This window comes from Pinus tabuliformis, chromosome 1_2, assembly GCF_031772625.1.
Source record: "Pinus tabuliformis cultivar Carrire ecotype Pingquan chromosome 1_2, CPIR1, whole genome shotgun sequence".
NCBI classification, from domain to species: domain Eukaryota; kingdom Viridiplantae; phylum Streptophyta; class Pinopsida; order Pinales; family Pinaceae; genus Pinus; species Pinus tabuliformis.
In genome coordinates this window covers 1,071,331,981-1,071,344,998 of record NC_142298.1, presented here as the reverse complement: position 1 = coordinate 1,071,344,998, position 13,018 = coordinate 1,071,331,981, and the positions used below count along the sequence as shown (strand labels likewise).

The following is a 13,018-nucleotide window of genomic DNA, read 5'->3' as shown; positions in this document are numbered from 1 at the left end:
CGAGTGATTTTTCAAAGAAATTTTTATAAAACAAAGGAATTTTATCCAAATCATTACCCAACGGATTCATAATAGAACAAATGAAGAATTGATTTCAATTTCAAGATTCATGTCTTGTCACTGCTGCCAAAACATTTTTCAAAAAAAATCATTTTTTTTACATAATATCATAGCTGTTGTAACTCAATTTACATATTGTTTTTTTTAAATATAATAAAAAGTTGTTTCTTTTCTAATTTCTTTTATATTTTGTGTTTCAGGTGTTGCTTCATTCAACAGCATCAATGCAGTGAACAACTAATTCATTCTTTGCGTGTTTGTATTTTATGGTTGTGTATTTTGCTGTTCCTTTTCTAAAGGAACAACATTTGTGTGCATTTTTGTCATTCTTGCTGTTCCTTTTTCAAAGGGACATCATTTTTGTTTTGCTATTTATTTTCTAAAGGAATAGCACTTTTTGGTTCAACCATTCATTTTGCTGTTCCTTTCTCATAATTCATTTTGTTGTTCCTTTTCGAAATGGAACAACTGCTGTTCCTTTTCGAAATGAAACAACACTGTTGCATTTTCACGTTTTGCTGTTCCTTTTCGAAATGGAACAACACTTTTTAATTTTCACTTTTTGCTGTTCCTTTTCGAAATGGAACAACACTTTTTCATTTTCACTTTTTGCTGTTCCTTTTCGAAATGGAACAGCGCTTTTTCACTTTCACTTTTTGCTGTTCCTTTTCGAAATGGAACAACACTTTTTCACTTTCACATTTTGTTGTTCCTTTTCGAAATGGAACAGCTGCTGTTGCTTTTCGAAATGGAACAACACTGTTGCTTTTTCACATTTTGTTGTTCCTTTTCGAAATGGAACAACACTGTTGCTTTTTCACGTTTTGTTGTTCCTTTTTGAAATGGAACAACACTTTTTCACTTTCACTTTTTGTTGTTCCTTTTCGAAATGGAACAACACTTTTGCACTTTCACATTTTGCTGTTCCTTTTTGAAATGGAACAACATTTTTGCACTTTCACATTTTGCTGTTCCTTTTCGAAATGGAACAGCACTTTTGCACTTTCACATTTTGCTGTTCCTTTTCGAAATGGAATAGCACTTTTGCATTTTCACGTTTTGCTGTTCCTTTTCGAAATGGAACATCACTTTTTCATTTTCACTTTTTGCTGTTCCTTTTCGAAATGGAACAACATTTTTTCACTTTCACTTTTTGTTGTTCCTTTTCGAAATGGAACAGGACTTTTTCACTTTCACATTTTGCTGTTCCTTTTCGAAATGGAACAACTGCTGTTCCTTTTCGAAATGGAACAACACTGTTGCATTTTCACGTTTTGTTGTTCCTTTTCGAAATGGAACAACACTTTTTCACTTTCACTTTTTGCTATTCCTTTTCGAAATGGAACAACACCTTTTCACTTTCACTTTTTGCTGTTCCTTTTCGAAATGGAACAACACTTTTTCACTTTCACATTTTGCTGTTCCTTTTGGAAATGGAAAAACACTTTTGCACTTTCACGTTTTGCTGTTCCTTTTCGAAATGGAACAACACTTTTGCACTTTCACGTTTTGCTGTTCCTTTTCGAAATGGCACAGCACTTTTGCACTTTCACGTTTTGCTGTTCCTTTTCGAAATGGAACAGCACTTCTACACTTTCACGTTTTGCTGTTCCTTTTCGAAATGGAACAGCATTTGCATTTTCACATTTTTTGTGTGTATTTTTGCTTTTTGGTGTGCATTTCCTTTGTTGTTCCCTACAAGGAATAACATTTTTTGAGTGTTTTTGCTGTTCATTCAAAAAAGCAACACTTTGGGGGTATTTTTGAGAGAAACCCTTTTCTTCCTCTTGTGATATTATTCCTAATTCCTCTAAACCACATTTTACCGATTCCCTTTTATGGCATGAAGAACACTACTTTTATCAGGACGAAAATTATGGATTCTATTGAAGCGAGTTAATATCATTCACATTATGATATTTAACAGGACAGCTCCTTGATGATTGATTTTTTTCAAAAGGGACACAATTATTTATATATTACTTTACTGCATTGTTTTCTGTTGTACATGATACTGATTGATCATCTTAATATCATGCTGGTTCCACCCTTCCTGGTTATAATCTTCTCTGTCTGTAATAAATGAGATTATGGGTATTTTTTTTATATATTGACATGTTCAACTTCTTCTGCCATCCTGCTCTTAAGGAGTACTGAGTCTCCCTCTTTTTATCATAAAAATGTGTAATAACAACAAAATTTTGTTCGCAGATGGAGGATAGGGGGTCTCATTACGAGCCAGCCTACCATGTTCATAAGGTTGTAACAAAGTGACATTCCCATTATGGCCACCACACCAGGGTTATGATCCATTGGATAGCCAAATTATCCTTGGAACAAGAGGTCTCATCACGAGCCGGCCTGATAACTTTTGCTATCTCCTAGTGAATGGCAGTGTGGCTATCTGGTTACCACGCCAGCACACTGATCTCTTCTGTAGAACAACACTAAAACTCTCCATTTATAAATTGAGGATCCTGGCTCATATGGGTTAAAATGCAACCCTGCCGAGGCTATGAACGCCTGCTGGCAGCAGCGGCTCTGCTTATGGTATTGAAGTTATATCTTTTCGTCAATTATTGTTATAATACCCTTTTCTTATTTTCTTTTTATCAGAGACGTTATTTCCTTAACTTTTTCCCTGTTTGAACCTTTATGCATGAGCAATTGTTTTATCATCAATCACATCATTTTCAGCTAGAATACCGTCAGTAAAGCATCTTTTTAGCATATTGTTGTCCTTTCTCTCTTTTCATAACATATCATCAATCCAAAGCGTCCTATCTCTTATTCATAACTATCTTTACACACTTTGCTCTCAATATAACCATAATTTTCACCGTCCTATCATTAATAAGTGTACTATGCTTCCCTTACTAATATATTGTTCATTCCATTGCCTTGTCGTTAGCACCACCCCTTTCATATGCTTGATGGTTATGGAACCCATTTTCCAATTGGAGGGGGGAATGTATTCATTATGGGATTGCATGCGATATGCTTACTGCACTTTGCCATACCTTGTTGATTTGACAACATATTAGTATTGCATGTATACATAAGTTTTTCTAATTGCAACTTTGCATGCATCTTATCTGTTGCTATTCAACGCTAACACTATGGATTCAAGCACAGTGTATGCACAATAGTGCTTTGTTTACAGGAGAACAACAAGTATGAGCAAAATTCTATTCGTAGCATGACCACATTATTGCACTTTATTGTCGAGGCTCGCGAACGTGAACAATTCTTTAGACATGATGTGCTTCCCTGGATTCCACCTTTTACATCACTTTCAGCACCAACCCTGTCTGCATCAGCTTCAACAACTGTCAATACATATATGTCATTCCACACTTTTGGAGGTAAAACTTGAGGTAAAATTGCATAGTTTTCTAATTTATTATAAATTCAGGAGAATCTCATGAAAATCCATTTTGAGCATTACTTGTCATCCTTCCTTCCACATCTTTACCACTTCCCATTTTTCAGCAGCATGTCATTTTCGAGTGTGGGGGAGTGTTCCTTTCATTCCTTTCTTTCTTATCATCACACCATTCATATTCTTTATCATCCATTGCTATTCTTATTCACTCTCAACACCTCCCTTATTCCATGTTGTTTTACACCAAACATAGAATTCAACAGCTGGTAGCAACCACCTCTATTTGTTTTCTAGCATCGCATGAGGACATGCTAATGTTTTAGCGAGGGGGAGGAATTGCTATGCATGATGGATGTTTTCTACTTTCTTCCTTATTTAAGGCATACAATTTCATTTTCACATAGTGGAGAAATTGATTTCCACATATTTTTTTAACACTATGAACTCCATTCTTGTGATCTCTAGGAAACACACACATACTATTAAAATACACATACCTAGATAATTTCAATATAAATTGGTTCATAAAATTTTTGGAAATCATGCACTCTCACTTAAAGCCATTTTGTTTATATCCCATGATCCATGCATCAAAACGATCTGATTTTTGGATCATAGAAGCCTTCATATATTACAAATCTACTTGCAACATTTCAACAAAATCTGGGTTGTAGTTTTTTGGAAAATGGTTAATGAAGTTCGCTGTTATCTATGTCATATTTTGCTGCAACTTCATACATATAGTTGAATGTCAATGTAAAAATTGTTATGCCTTCATCAAGATTACTAAAAGTGAATATTTATTAATTAAGGAAGAATTCATTTGTTCTATCCATTTCATGAGTTGAGAGGAACATATTTTTTTTTATTGCTTGGTTAACACATGGTTTTTGTCTTTGGGTTGCATGAGGATATGCAATATATTCAGTTTTCGTTGCATGAGGACATGCAACATATTGAGTGTGGGGGTGTGTTGGGTCGTTAATATTCCATTATTATTATCACTCTTGAACACTTATTCCACCCATTTCTATTATTCTTCATCATGTTATTTATTATAATTTATCATTTAAATCCATTTTATAAATGATTTATGCTCTCATGGATGAATATTATTTATTCTCTTTTATTTCTAATAAATTGATGATTATGCATGATTTTATCAATGATAGTTTTAATAAATCAGTTGTAACATTACTCACCATTTTTAGCCTCCAAGATAATTTCCAGATTGAAGATTTGATAATTAAAAGTGCCAACTCAGAAATTCGCTGGAATAAGAAGTGACGGTTTTACGGTTGAGATTCTGAGCAAATGGAGAAGAATCTGGAAAATCCGGAACATGGGTTTTGTCCAGAACGGGCCCAATTATCTTCGTGAAGAACAGTTTGCCCAAATTCGGCTTGTACAGGGAGAAAAGCAGGGTTCTTTGAGCACGATTTTCTCAGATTTGTAGTTGCGGCCGCCCTCCAAACTTTAGCTGTAAACCCAAATCCGTCTTGCTTTTGTTGAAGAGATAAGAGGGAATATATTTTCTTGTTGATCATCTGGTTAGAATCAACCTAAATTTGTAAAACAAATCATGTTGTAATTATCTATGCTCTCCGATCTTTCTCTATTTAAATGAGAGCAAAGATCAGAGAGGGGGAGACTTCAGGGGGATTCAAATGATGGAATTAAGGATGAATTAGAGCTTCAGAATTGAGGATGGCAGAGAAAATGGATAATGGCTGAGAGATTGAGAGATTTCTTGTTGTAATCCACTGTAACTCTGCTTTGATATTTTAATATAAATCCAGTTGCCATTTCATCTCTGATCCTGAAGTAACCCAGCGGCATCCGATGGTGGCTAAGGGCCCAGCCTCCGGTGGAGTACGCTGCTGCTGTATTATATATTTATGCTTCATGTGTGGTTTGCTTTCTTTCTTTTACTTTATTCAGTAATCTGATGCACCTTACTGTTTTACATATCAATGTTGTTACATATATTTGATCGGATACTATTGTTATTTTCAACAGGAATGCTATGTTATCATTTTAACCTTGTATCACATTTCTATTCCTTTTGATAATCGATATAACATTGTTGTTCTTTACAGATTGACATTTGATTACAGATTAACCACGCTGTATGTTCCTAAATCGGTACAACTGTGTGATGTATTATTAATTTGTGACTGCCATTTATTCGGGATTGTTGTTTCGTTACAATTGTTGTTACTCTATAACTGTGATTCATGCATATTGTATTGAAGCTCAGATTACCGTCCCTTTTAATGATAAGTGTGTTGCGTGCTTGATTTGGATTGTTGTACATTCATATTCAGTTGCTATTCCATTTCTGAATTGTTGTTTCATTTCTATTGCTGTTCTATTTCCTTTTGCTATTTCATTTTACTTTCTGCCATTCCATTTACTTGCATTTACTGTTTTAGTTTGAGAGAAGGTCTAAAGCTGTAGTGAGTCAGCAAGTCGCTGCTTAGCTCCCAGATCTTTGGTCCATGCTCTAATTTCCTTTCCATTTACTTGCATTTACTGTTTTAGTGTGGGAGGAGGATCAAGGCTGTCGTGAGATACAACAGACGCTATTATGCTCCTAGATCCATGATCCATACTCTAATTCATTTTCCTTCATCAATTTCTAGAGGAATGAGTTATTGCTACTGCATCCTCGATTGGTGGTTATTTGAATGAATGATTTAGTTTCTTGTTGTTCAAATTAGATTTTGTTTCCAGCTTTCATTTACTTTTTCATTTTAAGCACTATACTATAAAACATTACTCTTGAGTAAATAGCCGCCTCAGACTGAGTACACTCTTGAAATAAAAAGTCGTCCCTGGGTTGATAATTAATGTGAGGTAATTAGGAGTTCACAAGACACCTTTTTATCGCCCCACACCTTCATCCAACACTCCTCATATGTTCTGCAAGATGATAACAACTTCTGATACAATTACCCATGGTGGATTTTTAGTTCCTTCAAGGGCTACAGAGGACTACTTTTCACAAAAGTAGAGATATTGAAATATTACATGCCGTAGAAAATTTTAGTCTTTTATTTATGCTTGATAGATTACTCATATGATTGGTGCAACTTTTATTTCATCCTCTTGATGGTTAATTGAGGGTTGTGCTTGAACAAGCTCTAAATTCAAATATCTTTTTAACCTAAGGGGAACATTTTGTTGCTTGACATTGGACTTTTGTAATGAGCTATCTAATTGGAAATTTATCTAGGATTGTATTGTCTTCATTCTTTAAAAATAAATTATATCCATTTTTCAACTTTCTATTTCTTATTATATTATAAACAAGGAACTAAATACACAAATAAAAATACCTTTTCCCCCTTTTGGGTTAAAATATTGATGTTTCCTTTACCCATGACTAACACCTTGTTGTTAGTCCCTAATGTGAGTTCTAATTTTACACTCTTATCCAAATTAGAAAACATTTCTATGTTCTGTGACATTTGATTACTACAACCATAATCTAAAACCCACATATCCTTTTGATTTTATTATACTACATTACAAGCTAAGGACATGTTATCATGGTTTTTGGTTTTCTCTTGTAAATTTTTCATTTGGTTTGCTAAGATCGTATTTTTTATTTCTATATTAACTTCAATAATGCCCATACTTTTTACAATACTTACATTGAATTTGAAACTCGTCATACCCTTGACTTCATGCTTGATTTTGACATGGATTTTGGTTTGGATTTGGAGTTCTCCTTCTTCCACTTCAATTTGAGGCGCTGCTTCTTCTGCTTATATATAAACTTCTTCGTTTACCTGTAGGATTTGATCTTCCTCTTCCTCTACCATAACCAATTGAGACTTTTGGCTTGAAAGCACGTTCCAATGAATATTTCACACATATGTCCATGAGAAATGAAGGATTCATGGAGCTCATTCACTCAAAAATATGAGATTCTTTATACTCTCTATGGTCACAACAATAAATTCAAACTTTGTTGGTAAACTTCTTAGAATCTTCTAAAGCATTTTCCTTTCTTCAAGTGTCTCACCATGAGATCTTATTTGACATACAAATCAAATAATTTGAGTAAGAAAAGAATCTACTATCTCAAACTCCTCCAGATAAATTGTTTTAAATCACTTCTTAGTACTTGTAACTTTGTTGTTTCCAACATTTTCATGGCTTGATATGTAAGAATGTCTCATGTTTTTTTTTTGTTGTTGTATTACGTGGAAGAACACTCTCACGCACTACTTGGAATATGTAGAAATTGGCTTTGAAGTCCATCTTTATATAATCTATTAACAATTTTTTGTTGTGTCACTGAATATGTTGTTGCATTAGCTGGCTCTTGGAACCCATTATTTACAATATCCCACATATCTTGAGAACAAAACAATGTCTTCATTTGATTCCCCAATAATCAAAGCAATTTGTCAACTTATCAAGAGTATGTTTGAAGCTGCCATTTCTTAGCCATATAAACCTTGAACCTTAACTCTAATACGAGGTGAAAAAGAGACACTTCTTTACTCTAATACTATGTGAAAAAGGAGACATAGAAAAAATCTTTATAAAAAACAAAAATGTTGCTCCATTTAAATACCTCAAAGGCCCTTCTTTTAGGTATTGTGTTGTTGTTGTTTTATTTATTTTTAATCATAGAAAGAACCATGTCAACTCTATCTTCACTCATGTAGATCTGTGTTTACTCACACAAAAAGACATCATTGAGCTGATAGGCTCATTCTACAACCTAGTATTAGGGGATACCCAATATGAGGGGGTTGTTTAAGTATGTCTCCCCACCCATATACTTTAAAATAAAATTAAAAACTAAAAATTATTTTCTAAATTGAAAAACAATGTGCATTATAATAATAATAAAAAAAATGTGTTGTAAAGCAATTAAAAATTAAAAAATGTCTGAGTAAGATGTTTAAACCTTATACTTTTCAAAAATATTTAAATAAACTCTTTGAAAATCTAGGTTAGCTAATTTATGTCCATATGAAGTTCTTATATATATATATATCAAAAAATTTATTTTAATATTGTATAAAAGATATTCGGGTTATCATAAAATATTTTAATATGAATTAATATTGACATATAACTAAAAATATATTATTTTTAAAATGTGTCTTTGTATATGTTATTTAAAATATTTTAAAGCCCCATAAAAGTAGGTTTTATAGTTAAAACATTTATTTGGTCCTATATATGCTCTATTTAACATTCAAAAATAGAATTTATTAAACAATGAAAATTAACACATTGTATTTTGCATTGTAAATAAGTTTGCATGTGAAGAAATTTGATTCCTCTCAGCTAATGTTAGATTAGTATTTCATATATATCTATATATCGAAAAAAAATACAAGTTTTTATGGTTGAAATTTTTATTTAGTGCTCTATATATTTTATTTAGCATTTAAAGATACAATTTAAACAATGAAAAATAACACATTGTATCTTGCACTCTAAAAGATTTGCAAATCAAGAAATTTGATTCCTCTCTACTCATATTAGATCCTATAAATCTATTCTAACCTACAAAAACATTTACAAATGTAAAATATGCTAAGCAAATATAGTTACCATGGATAACATAAGCCGCTCATAATCTATATGCTTCCATTTTGTTCTATCCAATGAAATTTCCTACTCTATAGTAATCAGGGACCTCTGCGAGCGAATAACTATGCTTAATTGATTATGTGTCGCTTCAGACTTCAGAAGAAATCTCCGACAGGATTTTTTTTAATACACAAGAAGTGACACTCAGAGAATCTTGGGGAATGAATGCTGTAGTTGGGATTGTTTCCACTAGAGTAGGTTGAGGCAGTGTGGGATATACTGAAAATATCATTAGTAACGTTATAAACATTAATGGACTGAAAATATGATTAATATCGTTGTTAACGTTAGTAAAATGGAGGTATGAGGGTCACCGTTGTAATTTACTAGTATTACAGGTGAGGATGTGACCCGTACGACGTAAAAGGTTAAAGGAATATCCAAAATAAACGGATTGCGATTTATATTCGACTTGGGTCATGATAGAAGTTTAAAAGATTCAAGATATGAATAATATTTTTCCTAGGTATGAACATGATAAATTGAGGAATCTTGGAATACGTATTATACGTTTCTGTGAAGCATCTTTAACATTGGTCGTACAACTATTCCTCTTGAAAAAACTCTCAGACAACACTCATAGTCGCACATGAATATGGCGATTCCTATTTCCACCCCCATAGCAAACAGGCGTTTCCTATTTCCACCTCCATAGCAAAGTTAATGCTATGGAGGTACCCTCTGACAGCCCGACAACCACCATTCACCATGCATCATATTTCCATCCATCATCGGTCTCCGGCATCCCTCTCCGGCTGCCCATCTGCGCCCCGGCGACCCTGCCCGCAGCTCAAATCGTATTGATTACAGATTGATCGCCCGCAGCTCAAATCGTATTGATTACAGATTGATCGCCCGCAGCTCAAATCGTATTGATTACAGATTGATCAAATCGCAGCCACCCTCAAATCGATCGTATTGATTACAGATTGATCAAATCGTATTGATGACATATTAATCAAATACGGCGCGTGGCCTCCACTCACTCAAATCATATTAATTCCCGGGAGAGATCATTTACAGATGGCAAGAATGCGACCAACCTCCTCCCGCCTTCAAAACCCTTCCTTCAAAACCCTTCCTGCTCCGCGGCAAACAGAACAAAACCTGCAAAACCGAACAGAACATTATCTGCGAACAGCTGCAAAACCATTCTGCGAACAGCTGCAAAACCATTCTGCGAACCGAGGAGCGTTCAATTCAATACCTGGAGGAGCTGCGGCTGGCAAGGTTAGTGCCGAATTCTTGGTGAACTTTGTAATATCTTCTTGTAATAATATCTTATACGTTCTCTATCTTATACGTTCTTTGTACTGTAAAATTTTCAAGACATAATGGCAAGATGTGTAATGTGTAAATTTGTTAGTAGCCCTGATCCCAAATATTTCCAAAACCAGTAACTGATATAAAAATAACATGATAATCCGAAAGAAGAGTGATCATTTAAAAAATCACAAGCTAATAAGTGCACATTGAATGATACCTCTGGTTAGAGAAATCTGTTGCCAAAATTTTCGAGAGGAAAATTTCCATATGCAAAGGCCAATGGCCGCAATTAACCCAACTGTAGCGGATGCCACGGCCAGAGTTACTCCAAGCACTTTAGATCTTTGGCCTCCTGCAAATTTGCACAAGAAAATTGGCTACCTTTTAATTCACAAAAGAAAAAACATTACAAAACCAGTAGATATTCTTATCATGGTAAACTATATGACGAAAATACCCGATTCAGGAAGAGCGTTGAAAAATGCGTAAAGCTCAGAACGCAAATAGCAGTTCATGGATACGAATTGAGAGCCAATAGCTCCAGTCTGGCATCCGGATATTTGTGACAGGGCAAAATCCAGGCACGATCCGAAAGAAGAGTGATCATTTAAAAAATCACAAGCTAATAAGTGCACACTGAATGGTACCTCTGGTTAGAGAAATCTGTTGCCAAAATTTTCGAGAGGAAAATTTCCATATGCAAAGGCCAATGGCCGCAATTAACCCAACTGTAGCGGATGCCACGGCCAGAGTTACTCCAAGCACTTTAGATCTTTGGCCTCCTGCAAATTTGCACAAGAAAATTGGCGACCTTTTAATTCACAAAAGAAAAAACATTACAAAACCAATAGATATTCTTATCATGGTAAACTATATGACGAAAATACCCGATTCAGGAAGAGCGTTGAAAAATGCGTAAAGCTCAGAACGCAAATAGCAGTTCATGGATACGAATTGAGAGCCAATAGCTCCAGTCTGGCATCCGGATATTTGTGACAGGGAAAAATCCAGGCACGATCCGCAGTCTGTGGAGGATAAATCTCTCCAACACTGCCCTATGCTGTAGATATGCTCCATCGCATTATATGGCGCAACAGCTGAATCTGCAGCAAAAAGTTTAGGAGGAGAAACCGATACACTCCTCGGCCAGGAGGGCCGAAGACGGAAAACCGAAGGGAAAGCTGATGGACGGGTTAAATAAGGGCGTCGATATGCATGAAGCTGAGAGACGGGTGGATGATTTGAGCAACCTGGCAGACAAGGGTGATGTCGTTCCTGCATGGTGATCACGTGGTGGCTTCAGATGTGACCATTAGACTTATGACCTGGTGGTTTTATATGAGTATCGTTTTGATAAACGTAATATTATTTCAGAGCTGGCTAGAACTCTTCTCAGTCATTGCAGCTAGAACTCTTGTCATTGCAAGAACGTCATTGTTCTAGAAAGGTCAGTGGCAGGTTTAATCGCTGATTGCCAGTTGTCGTTGTCCGGAGGTCATCGTCTCTAGGTCATTGCCGCTTATAGCCAGTTGATCATAGCCTTGGTATTGCCAGTTATCGTTGCCAATAGAGCGAGGCGTCATAGAGTGTTGTCGTTGCTGCTACATTGTAAATATTTAAATATATAAATTGAGTTTATTAATAATTTAATTTATATGATTAAATTAATTTTGAAATTTTGTAATGTAATATGTATAATTATTATATTAATATTGGTTAAAATTTTAATTTATATTATATAAATAAAAATTATGAGTTAATTATTAATTTAAACAACTCACCAAGTTGGAATAACCTCTGCAAGGTAGTTCCGATAACACAGTGAAGAGAACAAACTATCGAGCTCAGTTAGACAAACATGGTAGGTTAAACAATAAGAATTTAGTAGCAAAACCGAGCAAATATCTATCGGAATGAATTGGTGAAATGAGATAATGTTTTGGCAAAGGGAAGGTTGATATGACCACCATTGGATCAAAATGAATAAATTCCAACCATTGATTAAATACCTGGGGGCTAACCATAGATTGCATGTGAAGTCATCTGGACTCGTGTAGGGGGACCAATAGATAAGCCCCATATAATCAAAGTTATACTGTGTTTATTCCATATTATGGCATGTATAATAAAGAAAAGTACTTTGGGAAACCATCAAATAATACCTGTGGTGGAACGCTAGTATAAATAATAACATAAAGTTTGTTAAGTTGGTTCAAATCACCGTTGCATACATCAAAACTATATTTCACCATTTTTAGTTAGGAACTTAGGACATATAAGATATATGTCACAGAAAGGAAACACGCCTATATACATACCAAGTAAGAAACAATGTCTATCTACCAGAGGAACTTAGGTTAAAAATGGTTAAACCCTATTTTATATTTATTATATATAAAGGTGTGTGAAGAAATGTTAAAGGGCTATAAAGCCTTGTTAAAATAACTAAAGGGAAAAAAAAAACATCTATGTAGTTAAGGAAGCCAGGGAAAAGAAAAGTTGAAGAAATTAAAGAAGGAATAGAACTAAATAATTAAATAACAAAAGCTTAACATAATGTTATTTTGTTGAATCTGGAAGGAAGCCAGAAAGAAAAGAAAAGAAAAAAAAAAAAAAAAAAAAAGTTGAAGAACTTGAAGAAGGAATAAAACTAAATAATTAGATAACAAAAGCTTAACTAAT

At 34.4% G+C, this 13,018-nt stretch overlaps 1 long non-coding RNA gene across 2 annotated transcripts; it reads right to left on the bottom strand.

Annotated features, from left to right (window-relative positions):
• Window positions 1-9,962: 9,962 nt before the first annotated feature.
• On the bottom strand, window positions 9,963-10,915 carry LOC149209830 (uncharacterized). Of its 2 annotated transcripts, none has more exons than XR_016252255.1 (3): window positions 10,794-10,915; window positions 10,554-10,688; window positions 9,963-10,177 (listed from the first exon to the last, which is right to left on the bottom strand). It is a non-coding gene; the product is annotated as an uncharacterized LOC149209830 (long non-coding RNA). The 2 variants fall into 2 exon arrangements; XR_016252256.1 differs by lacking the exon at window positions 9,963-10,177 and adding an exon at window positions 10,320-10,362.
• Between the last annotated feature and the right edge of the window lie 2,103 nt (window positions 10,916-13,018).